Here is a 10,393-nt window from a genome sequence, read left to right on the forward strand (position 1 = left end):
ACAAACACACACCCTACTTCACAGTTCAAAATTTAAAAATTGCTGTTCATATAGCATTCTGAATGACTCATTGCTTCGAAATCTCAAGTTTCTTAAACTTTTTCATTGTCCTTTTTTTGTTGCCTATGGCTACTCTGATCGATTTTGGACCACCAAGGGAGATTTAACGTGAGTACCCACCATAAAATCAGGATTATGGCTGATAGACACATAGACACAGTTAGAAGGAGCAGAATCTGAAGAGAGCAGTAGAAAGGCTGCAGAAAGAGTCTGAAGCCCAGAGGAGATGACAAAGGGGAGGGGGCAGACAGTGGTGACAAAAAAAGCAAAGACAGAACAAGGTTTGAGAGGAGGACATGAGATGAAAGTAGACAATTTTAGAAGAGAAAATTTTCCGTCGTTGTCCGGATTCGAATCCAAGACGTATTGAATGAGAAGCGAACACCGTCATTGGACCACGAGAGCCCCCTTTGTTGGGTTAGTCTTGTGGGGAAACTCTCATCATTACCAATAACACGATTTACTGTGCACTTGCCATTTATAAACATAAAATAAAACAGTTTTGTTTTCATATCTATTTTTTTATATATAAGAAAAACATTTGATTCCTATTGAGCCCGGCTTTGAGATTTTGAAACTAAGTTCAACCCCATTCCTGTTTTAGAAGCTAATTTTTTTCTTTCAAATCCACTAGAAGGATACCTCTCAATGGGACAGTTTCTGTTTCTGTCTTACTTAGGCCTCGAGCACACAAGGGAATGTCCTACTTGTTGCACGGTTGTGATTATGCCATTGAGGCAATTTTCGCCCGCTCGTCTCTGTCTTCTAACGGACAAATGACGTTATACTTAGCAGTCGTGCGAAGAGACGAAGTTTTCCTATGCCATGGTGGGTCTTAAGGGGGCTAAAAACTAGTCTACTAACAACAAAATCTCACTTTGTAATCGGTCACCAAAATAAACAGAACCGTATATAACTTTGGTCTGATCCAAACCGTTGGCAAAACTCTCTTCAAAATAAAAAATTGATGCGGCAGTGACTTCTTTTTCTATAGAGTCTCACGTCCTGATAACCTCATAACCATCCTTACCCCTCCCTCCCCCAAATGTTTCATTTTTAACTATGAAGTCACAGTAATACACTTGTACCATTCTCAAACCCACGATATTATAACAATAATGACAGTTTCTCACCATAAGATATTTTTATTTCACTTACCCTTGGTTCAAACCTGGTTCATGGTATGGTTGAGAGATAAAATATATAAATATTAATCAGCCAACGTTTTAAGTTCTAAAATTTAAACAAAGACCAAGAGAAAAGTGTTGGTTAAACATATAAAGTAAAAATTAGTCGATGATTTTAATAAGAATTGAAACATTCGTGCAAAACAAGGAAAAGATTGGATTTTTCTTTCAAAATGTCTAATTTAAATGAACGGCCTATACGTGAAAATAAAACCCATGCCCTCTACGTACTGGGCGACGATCCCAACAACTACGCTCTAGAGAGTGGAGGACACACGATGTAGTGGGGATTTAGAGAATCAAGAGCACAAGAGTGAGTGAGGATTTAGAGAATCTAGGACACTCGAGGTAGTGAGGATTTAGAGAATCTAGGACACTCGAGGTAGTGAGGATTTAGAGAATCTAGAAGACAAGAGTGAGTGAGGATTTAGAGAATCTAGGACACTCGACGTAGTGAGGATTTAGAGAATCTAGGACACTCTAGGTAGTGAGGATTTAGAGAATCTAGAACACAAGAGTGAGTGAGGATTTAGAGAAAATAGGACACTCGAGGTAGTGAGGATTTAGAGAATCTAGGGCACACGAGGTAGTGAGGATTTGGAGAAAATAGGACACACGAGGTAGTGAGGATTTAGAGAATCTAGAACACAAAAGTGAGAGAGGATTTAGAGAATCTAGGACACAAGAGTGAGTGAGGATTTAGAGAATCTAGAACACAAGAGTGAGTGAGAGTTTAGAGAATAGAGTGGAAGACACACGAGTGAGTGAGTGGGAAGACATGGAATAACATCAAGAGGCTAGCCCAGGATAAAGAAAGGTGGAAAGTGTTTGTCCGTGGCCTGTACCCTGGTGCAGGGTGAGAAAGGCAATGATGATGATGATGATGATGATGATGATGATGATGCCATTCGTTCAGGGAACAATAGTGTGAGAGAAGGGCGGAGTATCATTTTAGGGAAAGAAAGGGCGAAGTTCCATTTCCAGGGAAAGCTTGGATTATACTCGAAATTTCGGATGTTCTCAAAAGAAAAGCAAGAAAGGCAAATCGACATTTGTACTAACTCTAGTGCAACTGTTTCTGTGTGCATGTGATGGTTTGCATGTGTGAGCGTGTTTTTGTGTCAATGTGTGTGCCCGTGCGTGCGTGCGTGTGCTCGTGTGTGTGTGTGTGTGTGTGTGTGTGTGTGAGTGTAAGTGTGTGTAAGTATGTGTGTAAGTTTGAGTCTGTGTGTGGGAGTGTTTGTATGTGCATATGTGTGTGTGTGTGTGTGTGTGTGTGTGTGTGTGTGTGTGTGTGTGTGTGTGTGTGTGTGTGTGTGTGTGAGTGTGTGTGTGTGTGTGTGTGAGTGTGTGTTAATGTGTGTTTGTGCGGGTGTGCGTCAAAGAGAGGTAGAGAGATAGAGAGAGAGAGAAAGAGAGATAAAGAGAGAAAGAGAGAGAGAGAGAGAGAGAGAGAGAGAGAGAGAGGGAGAGAGAGAGAGAGAGAGAGAGAGAAAGAGAAAGAGAGAGAGAGAGGGGGGAGGGAGATGGAGAAAGAAAGAGATAGATAGATAGATAGAGAAAGACTGGAGGACAGTTATACAGAGAGAATTGATCACCGATTTTGAAAATAAAAATGGCGTTATCCAATCTTTCTCGATCTTCTTTAATTCATTTCGTGTCTATCTCTACAATATTTATAATCTTAGGAACGTTAAATTGTAATATTTTCTCCTGAAAAATTAAGGAAGCACCTTCCTTTTTGGCAAAGGTAATTAGAATTAAGAGCCACTAATTTAAATATATTAAAGGCGACGGCGTACGTTAAGGAAGTGCCGACATTTTAATGTTATCAATGATTGTTTTAAATAAGAGAACAAATTAGCATCGTGTCAACAGCTGTTGTGGTTGTGTGTATAAAGGATAGACTGAAGACTTAGAGTCAATGTAAATCGCCTTGGTACATCTAGTCATCACGCAGGTATCAGCTCAAGTCTAAGAAAAGGGTGTGCACACGGTGCCATTTACCCAAGTCGAAAGTCCAACTGAGGACTCGTTGAGAACTTATACTGTTCTTTGATAATGAGATCACGAAGTTGTGTGAGATAGCAACAAATAACAACTGATAACAACAAATGACAACAGACAACAACAAAATAACAACAAATATCAACACAAACGTCCTAATTTAGTTGGGGGTTTTTCCCGTTAAATTGTTAACTTCGATTTTAGTTTCGATTTGAATGTAAACCAAAAAAGGGACGCCACTCCGGTCATCGCTAAAGAATATTCAACTTCTAGTAGTTGACCTACATAGTTACTCGGAGTTGTGCACATAAAGTAGGGGCCTCATGGTTGACCACATGAATATTGATTTTTGAGGCTGGAATCAAAGATTTTTGTGTAATCAGTTGTTATTTGCAGTTATCAGTTGTAATTTGTTATCAGTTGTTATTTGTTGTTATCTTGACAAAGATAAATACCGGTTGTGTGACGTATCTGGCCTTTATTAACGTGAGCCAAGTCTCATTGTTGAACATTGTAAGAGTGTGGCCATGTTAAATAATTACCATTCGATCGCCAACAGACGGAGAAGTAGAACACAGTAAATCGCTCTCCTGTATTACGTCAACCAAGGACACACACGAAAGCTTGTGTTGAACTCATCTAGATGAGCGATTGGCCGTGCTTGTCCTTCTCGTCCATTGTCACTCGTGAAGTACCGTAGCTCATTGCCTGATTTTACCTGCACAGTGGTTTGGCAAAGTCTGTGAATTGATTAGAGCTGTTGTTTTTATTTCAGTATTTTCTTCTCCTAGCCCCGAGACAATCTGACAACACCATGAGGCTCTCGTTTCTCCCGTCCCTTCTGCTGGTTCTTTTCTTCGTCCTTCATGGACACGTCGGAAGGACAACGGGATGTCAACTAAAGGATCCGAGATTCATGTTAGACTCTGACGAGACGGACATTGTGGCAAAGACCACGCCACAACGCTCTTTTTCGCCCTGGGGGGAACGTGTTCTTCAAGGAGAAGACACTCTCTACAGGCCCAAAAACGGGTTTCTTTTCGATGATGATAAACCGTTCAACTAAAGGGAAATGGTGAAGCTTCCTTTCAATGAATGAAAAGGTGAGAAATGATTTAATGTGCTTTAGCAAAAAGCGGAAAATGTTAGAGGAAACAAAATTATAATCCTGACACTGACATACACAGCGGTCAAGAATAAGTTCTAGGTAATAATAATATAGTTCTATATTAACGATAATACTATAGAAAAGACTAAAATTTTTAGAGATAAAGAAAAGAAAAATTCAAACAATTGATCAAAATGAAAAGTAATCCCCAATTATAACAAAAAAGATCAAATATCGAGTGCGAATAACATGTATTTATATTACTTTGTGGGACAAAAAGCCACAGGAGTTACAGCAAAGCTGCAGGCATTTCCTTGAAATAGACACAGATTTTGTGTATAGAAGTTTTGAGTGGTCAAAGTTTAACGTGTATTGAGTTGGGTCCTGTTGAACGGCCAGCTTGCACAGGGGACCACCGAGAATTTCCGCCCTTATCTGATAAGGCTAGGTATTAGATCCTTTCAACCAAAAGATCAGGGGTGTGACTGAAAGTCAGCAGTAAGACGGAGCAAAGTAGAAAAGCTGGTGAAGAATCAAGAGCCAAGAGGAGGGGGCAAAGGGGAGGGGGGAGGTGGCACAACGTGGAGACGAAAGCTGACGACAGAACAGTGTTAAACAACAGGAAACGAGACGAAAGAGGAACATTGTAGAGAAGAAAATATTTCATAGCTGTCAGGTTTCGAACCCTTAATCAATTGAAAAAAAGGCGAAAACCATAACCTCTAGACCACGAGAGCCCCCGTCAAGACACTTCAAAATTAGCGTGTTGAACATTCGAACCAGGCTCACCAACAATTCAGTCTAAAGTGATAGCCATTGCACAAACCAAATAGACAAGAGTACTCGTTGTATAGTGATGACCGTGTCAGGATTTCCTTTTTCTATCAGCACTCATCCTTCGGTTATTATTTGTGAGGCAGCAGGGTGGAATCAGGCTCTCGTCAATTTTTGGGCATGCAGAGTTATCAGTATCATCTTAAAGCTTGTTCATTTGTCTTTATTTAGATGGAAAAAATATCAATTTATCTTGAATGCTAGTCGATAAGATAAGTTATTTTCTTAGCTTAAGAGTCCGTGGTAACTGAAATTTTACATTTGTTGTGCCTTTAATCAACGTTTTTAAGAAAAATCCACATAGAAATGAGTTCTTTAATGGGCATGAAAGTTGTTGAGCCAATAAACAAAAATTTGATAAAAATTCCCAAGCCTACAGAAAAATGCAAGTTTCTTCACTTTGATTATTTTGACGAGAGCCTGATTCCACCACGCTGCCTCACATTTTATCCCTTTAATTTCATCAACGTTTTCGGATAATGACCTTCACTCTGTCCTGGTCAGGAAAGAATCCCCAAGTGTTAATAATATGTTGTGTTTATTACCAATACTCATGTCTCGGTGTCCAATTTCACACTCTGATTTCATCAATGTCTTCTGATACTGACCAACAACTTTTCCTGGACAGGAATATGTCACCAGTGTCGGGTTGTTGGACAAAAGACGAGGCAGCAGTCACCTGAGATGAGCAAGCTGCCAAACTTTAACGTACTGCTGGATCCACCATCACTTCCAATATCAACAACGACAACAAAACTAAAATTACAACAATAAAACAACGCTAACAAAGCAAAACATCGTGTTCATTTTTGCATAAGGCACACTGTGCGATGAGTTACGCCATGGTTTGAATAGAATAGCACACTGGCGAAGGATTATGGTTCGTTTCTGTTTGTTTAGTGCCCAGGTTTAGAAATAATGAAAAGGACAACGTGTTTTGCTTATGTTAGGGGTTACGGGACAGTGGTACGATTGGTAAGAATTCGGGGTTCGAATTTTGAGACTGGTGTTAGAGTTTGTAAACACGTCAGTGCAGTCTAAGATTATCCATGAGGCCCTGCCCAACCACGCCCTACAAGAACAACCTGGGCGCAGTAAAACAACGTCCGAGAAACTCACAGAATTTTCCAAACAACATCTGGAGTGAGACAAGGTTTCGTCCTTTCACCACTTGTATTCTCCATCAATAAAACAATCACCAAAAAGAGGATAACATAGAACTAGAGGAATTGACTGAGTTACGTTTAGCTGATGATCAAAGCCTGGCACACAAAGATGAACAAAGCATTCAACACCACAACATTTAATTAAATGAAGAATGATACAAATGTTGGCATATTATAGAGATCAACACAAGCAAAACAAATAAATAATAAAAGTAGGTAGAAATACAAGACCTCTCAACATACACGTTAACAATAACAAGCTTAAACAAAACCAAGAATTCAGGTACATTTGAAATGTATTCAAATAGGTTGGATGGATTTGTAGAAAGATAGAAAGGAGGGTCTTAAAATATGAAAAAAATGTATCTTACTAGATTGCTTCACTTCCGAAAGATCCTCTTATCCCCATGAAGACAAAAGCCTGAAATTGGGCGAAACGTAGAGCATTGTCTTGAATATACATGTACCTCACTTGCCTGAAATATATTCAAGTCTCATTATACATTTATTTTTGTGCTTGTTGTTTGAGTTTTTTTTCTTATTAAACAGCAATAAAAACAAAAGTCGAAATAATCAATACTATCTCTATTCAAACATTTACCTATCAAAGCCAAACACAAACCTTGAACAAGACATTAGAGAAAAGAAAAACAATTTGTGAAATGTGTCGTTCTAGCCAAACACGGTACAAGATCAGGAGAAACAAATCTTTAAATAAAACTCAACAGCAACCTGAAAAATGGTGAGCCCAAATGACGTCATGCACAACATCCAACATCAATGAATCAAGTGGTTCGGCCATTTTATACGACCACCAACAAACCACACAGCACAACGTGAGGCAAAATGTGAGGCAGCGTGGTGGAATCAGGCTCTCGTCAAAATAATCAAAGTGAAGAAACTTGCATTTTTCTGCAGGCTTGTGAATTTTTATCAAATTTTTGTTTATTGACTCAACAACTTTCATGTCCATTAAAGAACTTATTTCTGTGTGGATTTTTCATAAAAACGTTGATTAAAGGCACAACAAATTAATGTAAAATTTCAGTTACCACGGACTCTTAAGCAAAGAAAATAACTAATCTTTGGCAGCCATTTTCTCACTAATTTTACCTCTGAAAACAGGTGACCCCCCACCTCCATCATTCGCAAATATCTCGACTAGCATTCAATTTTCCATCTAAATAAAGACAAATAAACAAGCTTTAAGATGATACCGACAACTGTACATGCCCAAAAATTGACGAGAGCCTGATTCCACCCTGCTGCCTCAAAAATATACTGGGAAACCAGCAAGAGGGCCACCTAGACAGGCCTGGACAGACGAAGTCAGGGTGACACTGACGTCATACGACATCCCCTAAACGCAAGTCTTCCAGCAGGTACATGTAGCAGAAACACGTCTCTTTCTTCCCTCGACACCCAAATGGGTATAACTGAAGGATAACGTAAACGTAATGTAGGTTGTTTTTTCCGGAGGGGTCAGGTTGGTGAGGAACCGCGGTGGTGGGAAAAAAAAGGGGTTGATGTTTCGTTCTGGTTAATGGGTTAACACTTCTGTAATTGAAAACATTTCGCAAAACTTTGTTCTGCACGCCATTTCACTTATGTTTTATGTTTATTGCATCCCGTCAGATTTTACTGTCTTCATACGATTGTTCGAGAAAGCCACCTACCTGTGCAATCCACTCGGTTAAGACGTATCAAATATTCTGTTTTAATGTTATAATTTACGAAAACTCAAACAATCCACACTCTTTAGAAGGTTTGTTATGTTTGTTATGGACTTGCTTGTCAAGGACCACCTTACCTCAACCTTGGATTCATTCCAAAAGAAGAGTCGAGGTAGTCGACAATAAAATTATGTATTATATGCTATCAATTTTTAAAAAGCTCTTTATCAAATAACAAGCACTTTTAATTCAAGTTTAATTGGCCTTTAGGGTTTTGAAAGTTAGATAAACTCCATTCCTCTTTAATAAGAAAATACTATCTTCAAAGTGCACTAGAAGAGAACATCTCCATGGAGCTTAGGGTTTAATTTTCCTCGCTTAAATTATGGCGGCTAGAAATTAGTGGACTGACTATCAGCACTGCCCCACTCTCTAACAATGTTTGCCACTAACGTCAATATGACAAAGTTTATTCTGCTTTGATCCACATCTTTAACAAAGCTATCTGCATAACAAACACAAGTTGATGTGACAGTGGTTTTTAAAATTTACTTTCATACTTTGACCCCCCCCCCCCCACACACACACACTCGCCCACTTTTAACTTTTGTTATCCTTCTGTTTACCTTCATTCACAAGCTGTTATTCATGGTTTGACCCTGTCTATCACGTCCAACCGGGACTGAGAGGGATATCATGACAATGTCCAATCAGACAGAGAAATGATTCTAAAATTCTGATAAATTAGTAAAATAAGAACAACTCCACTAAATCGGCCACATTTTCTTCCAAATCACTTCGGATTTGTCCTTGAAATGTTAAGGCCACACTTTACTTCTCAGCACCATATTCTACAATTAAGTTATATTCACTTGTTTTTACTCATTTTCTCAAAGTATTCCTTCTAAGGATTTAAAACATTCAGTTTTTGGAATTAGTAACAGTTACAAGATCACAGAAATTGCAAATTAGAGTGAAACCAGGCTATCTGAATGGTCTTTTTCAAAAGATAAAAACTCAAAAAGCATCCATGCTATCTATGAACGAATTACATATTTGTAATCTGCTTACAAATATTTAAACAATGACACTAGCCTTTCTTGAAATTGAAAACATTACTAATTTCATTACTTTAGAAGACTTGCGTATTAGCGAATGACAAAAAATAGTCAAAATAGCCAAATAAAAAATAATTTAAAATACACTCTTTTTTCAAAAACTACACAAAAGTCAGTGTAATTTTATTTTAAATTACATGGTGCACTTACCCTCCATATCTAATTTCTTTTTGTTGAATGGTATTTTACTTTTTAGCTTTTAAAGCCAAGAAATGATCATTTTTAGGAAAGGAGCAAAAACATCTCAAAATTGCTTTATAGCATTGTATTGGTTCACAATGTTACAAACTTTACGGAGCTGTCCGTTTGCAATAGAGCTTTGGGAGTACTTCCATTCGATTTAGCATACAGTTTTCAGGAGAAGATTCTCAAACCCCAAAGAAACTTTGTTTGGACCCACACTGGACCCCAAAAACCCCGTCTGTGGCCTTAAAACGAATTCTGTCATCGCGATTTTTCGGGGCCACAAATTTCGAAGCTTCTGCAAATTACCGCAAAATTTACTAAAAACGTAGTTTTCATAAACATTTTTCTTCTTTTGAGCCGTTCTCACACTCAAATTTTACATCAGTCCTTGGAAGACTTATTTTGCAGTCTAGATCTCTATTCTTATCCTATTTAATATTATGTTGGTACTGGTACACTGTTGCATTGTTAACCGTAGCAACCGTAGCGTATTGTCTTTCGTAATTTTCTTTCTGGCGTATTCGCTGAAGGGTGACTGCAATAACAATGGAAACATTTCTGAAGAGCAAATCTGGTCGACATGTGACAGCACACCAACGGTAGGCTGAGTTCCCTAGGAGGACGCACGTGAGTGAGGGTAAGCTATTTTGTACCCCTTGCAATATAATTTATTGAATCTTATCTTTTCTAGAGGCGTCAAAGCATTTCACCGAGGGACTGGATCAGAATTTTAGGATGGGCCTTCAAGACACATTTTGTCAAGCATCTTGTGCAGTTAACCAGAAGCTTGAGAAGTACATGTCCTTGCAGGGTCAGCCAGGGATCAAGCTAATCTTTTTTCTTTTTTGACAACGTTGATTCTCTTGATTTGCCTGGCCTGAAAGAAGTGCCAGCTACAGAAGCCATAAGATATAAAGAATCTCTTGGTCCAAAAGCTGTGAAGGCATCACGTGGTATTTTACTTGATCTTACAGTCTTTTGGAACCGTGTTAGTGAAGATTTTCCTCATTTAGCATAATATACATACACACACACACACACACACACACACACA

General features: G+C 38.6%; 1 long non-coding RNA gene across 1 annotated transcript; it reads left to right on the top strand.

The window, feature by feature from the left end:
* The first annotated feature begins 3,356 nt into the window (after nt 1-3,356).
* Nucleotides 3,357-5,991, top strand: LOC118479195. Its single transcript, XR_004859540.1, has 2 exons — nt 3,357-4,357; nt 5,825-5,991. It is a non-coding gene; the product is annotated as an uncharacterized LOC118479195 (long non-coding RNA).
* The last annotated feature ends 4,402 nt before the right edge of the window (nt 5,992-10,393 follow it).

The sequence above is a fragment of the Aplysia californica genome, unplaced genomic scaffold (assembly GCF_000002075.1).
Source record: "Aplysia californica isolate F4 #8 unplaced genomic scaffold, AplCal3.0 scaffold00036, whole genome shotgun sequence".
Lineage (NCBI taxonomy): Eukaryota > Metazoa > Mollusca > Gastropoda > Aplysiida > Aplysiidae > Aplysia > Aplysia californica.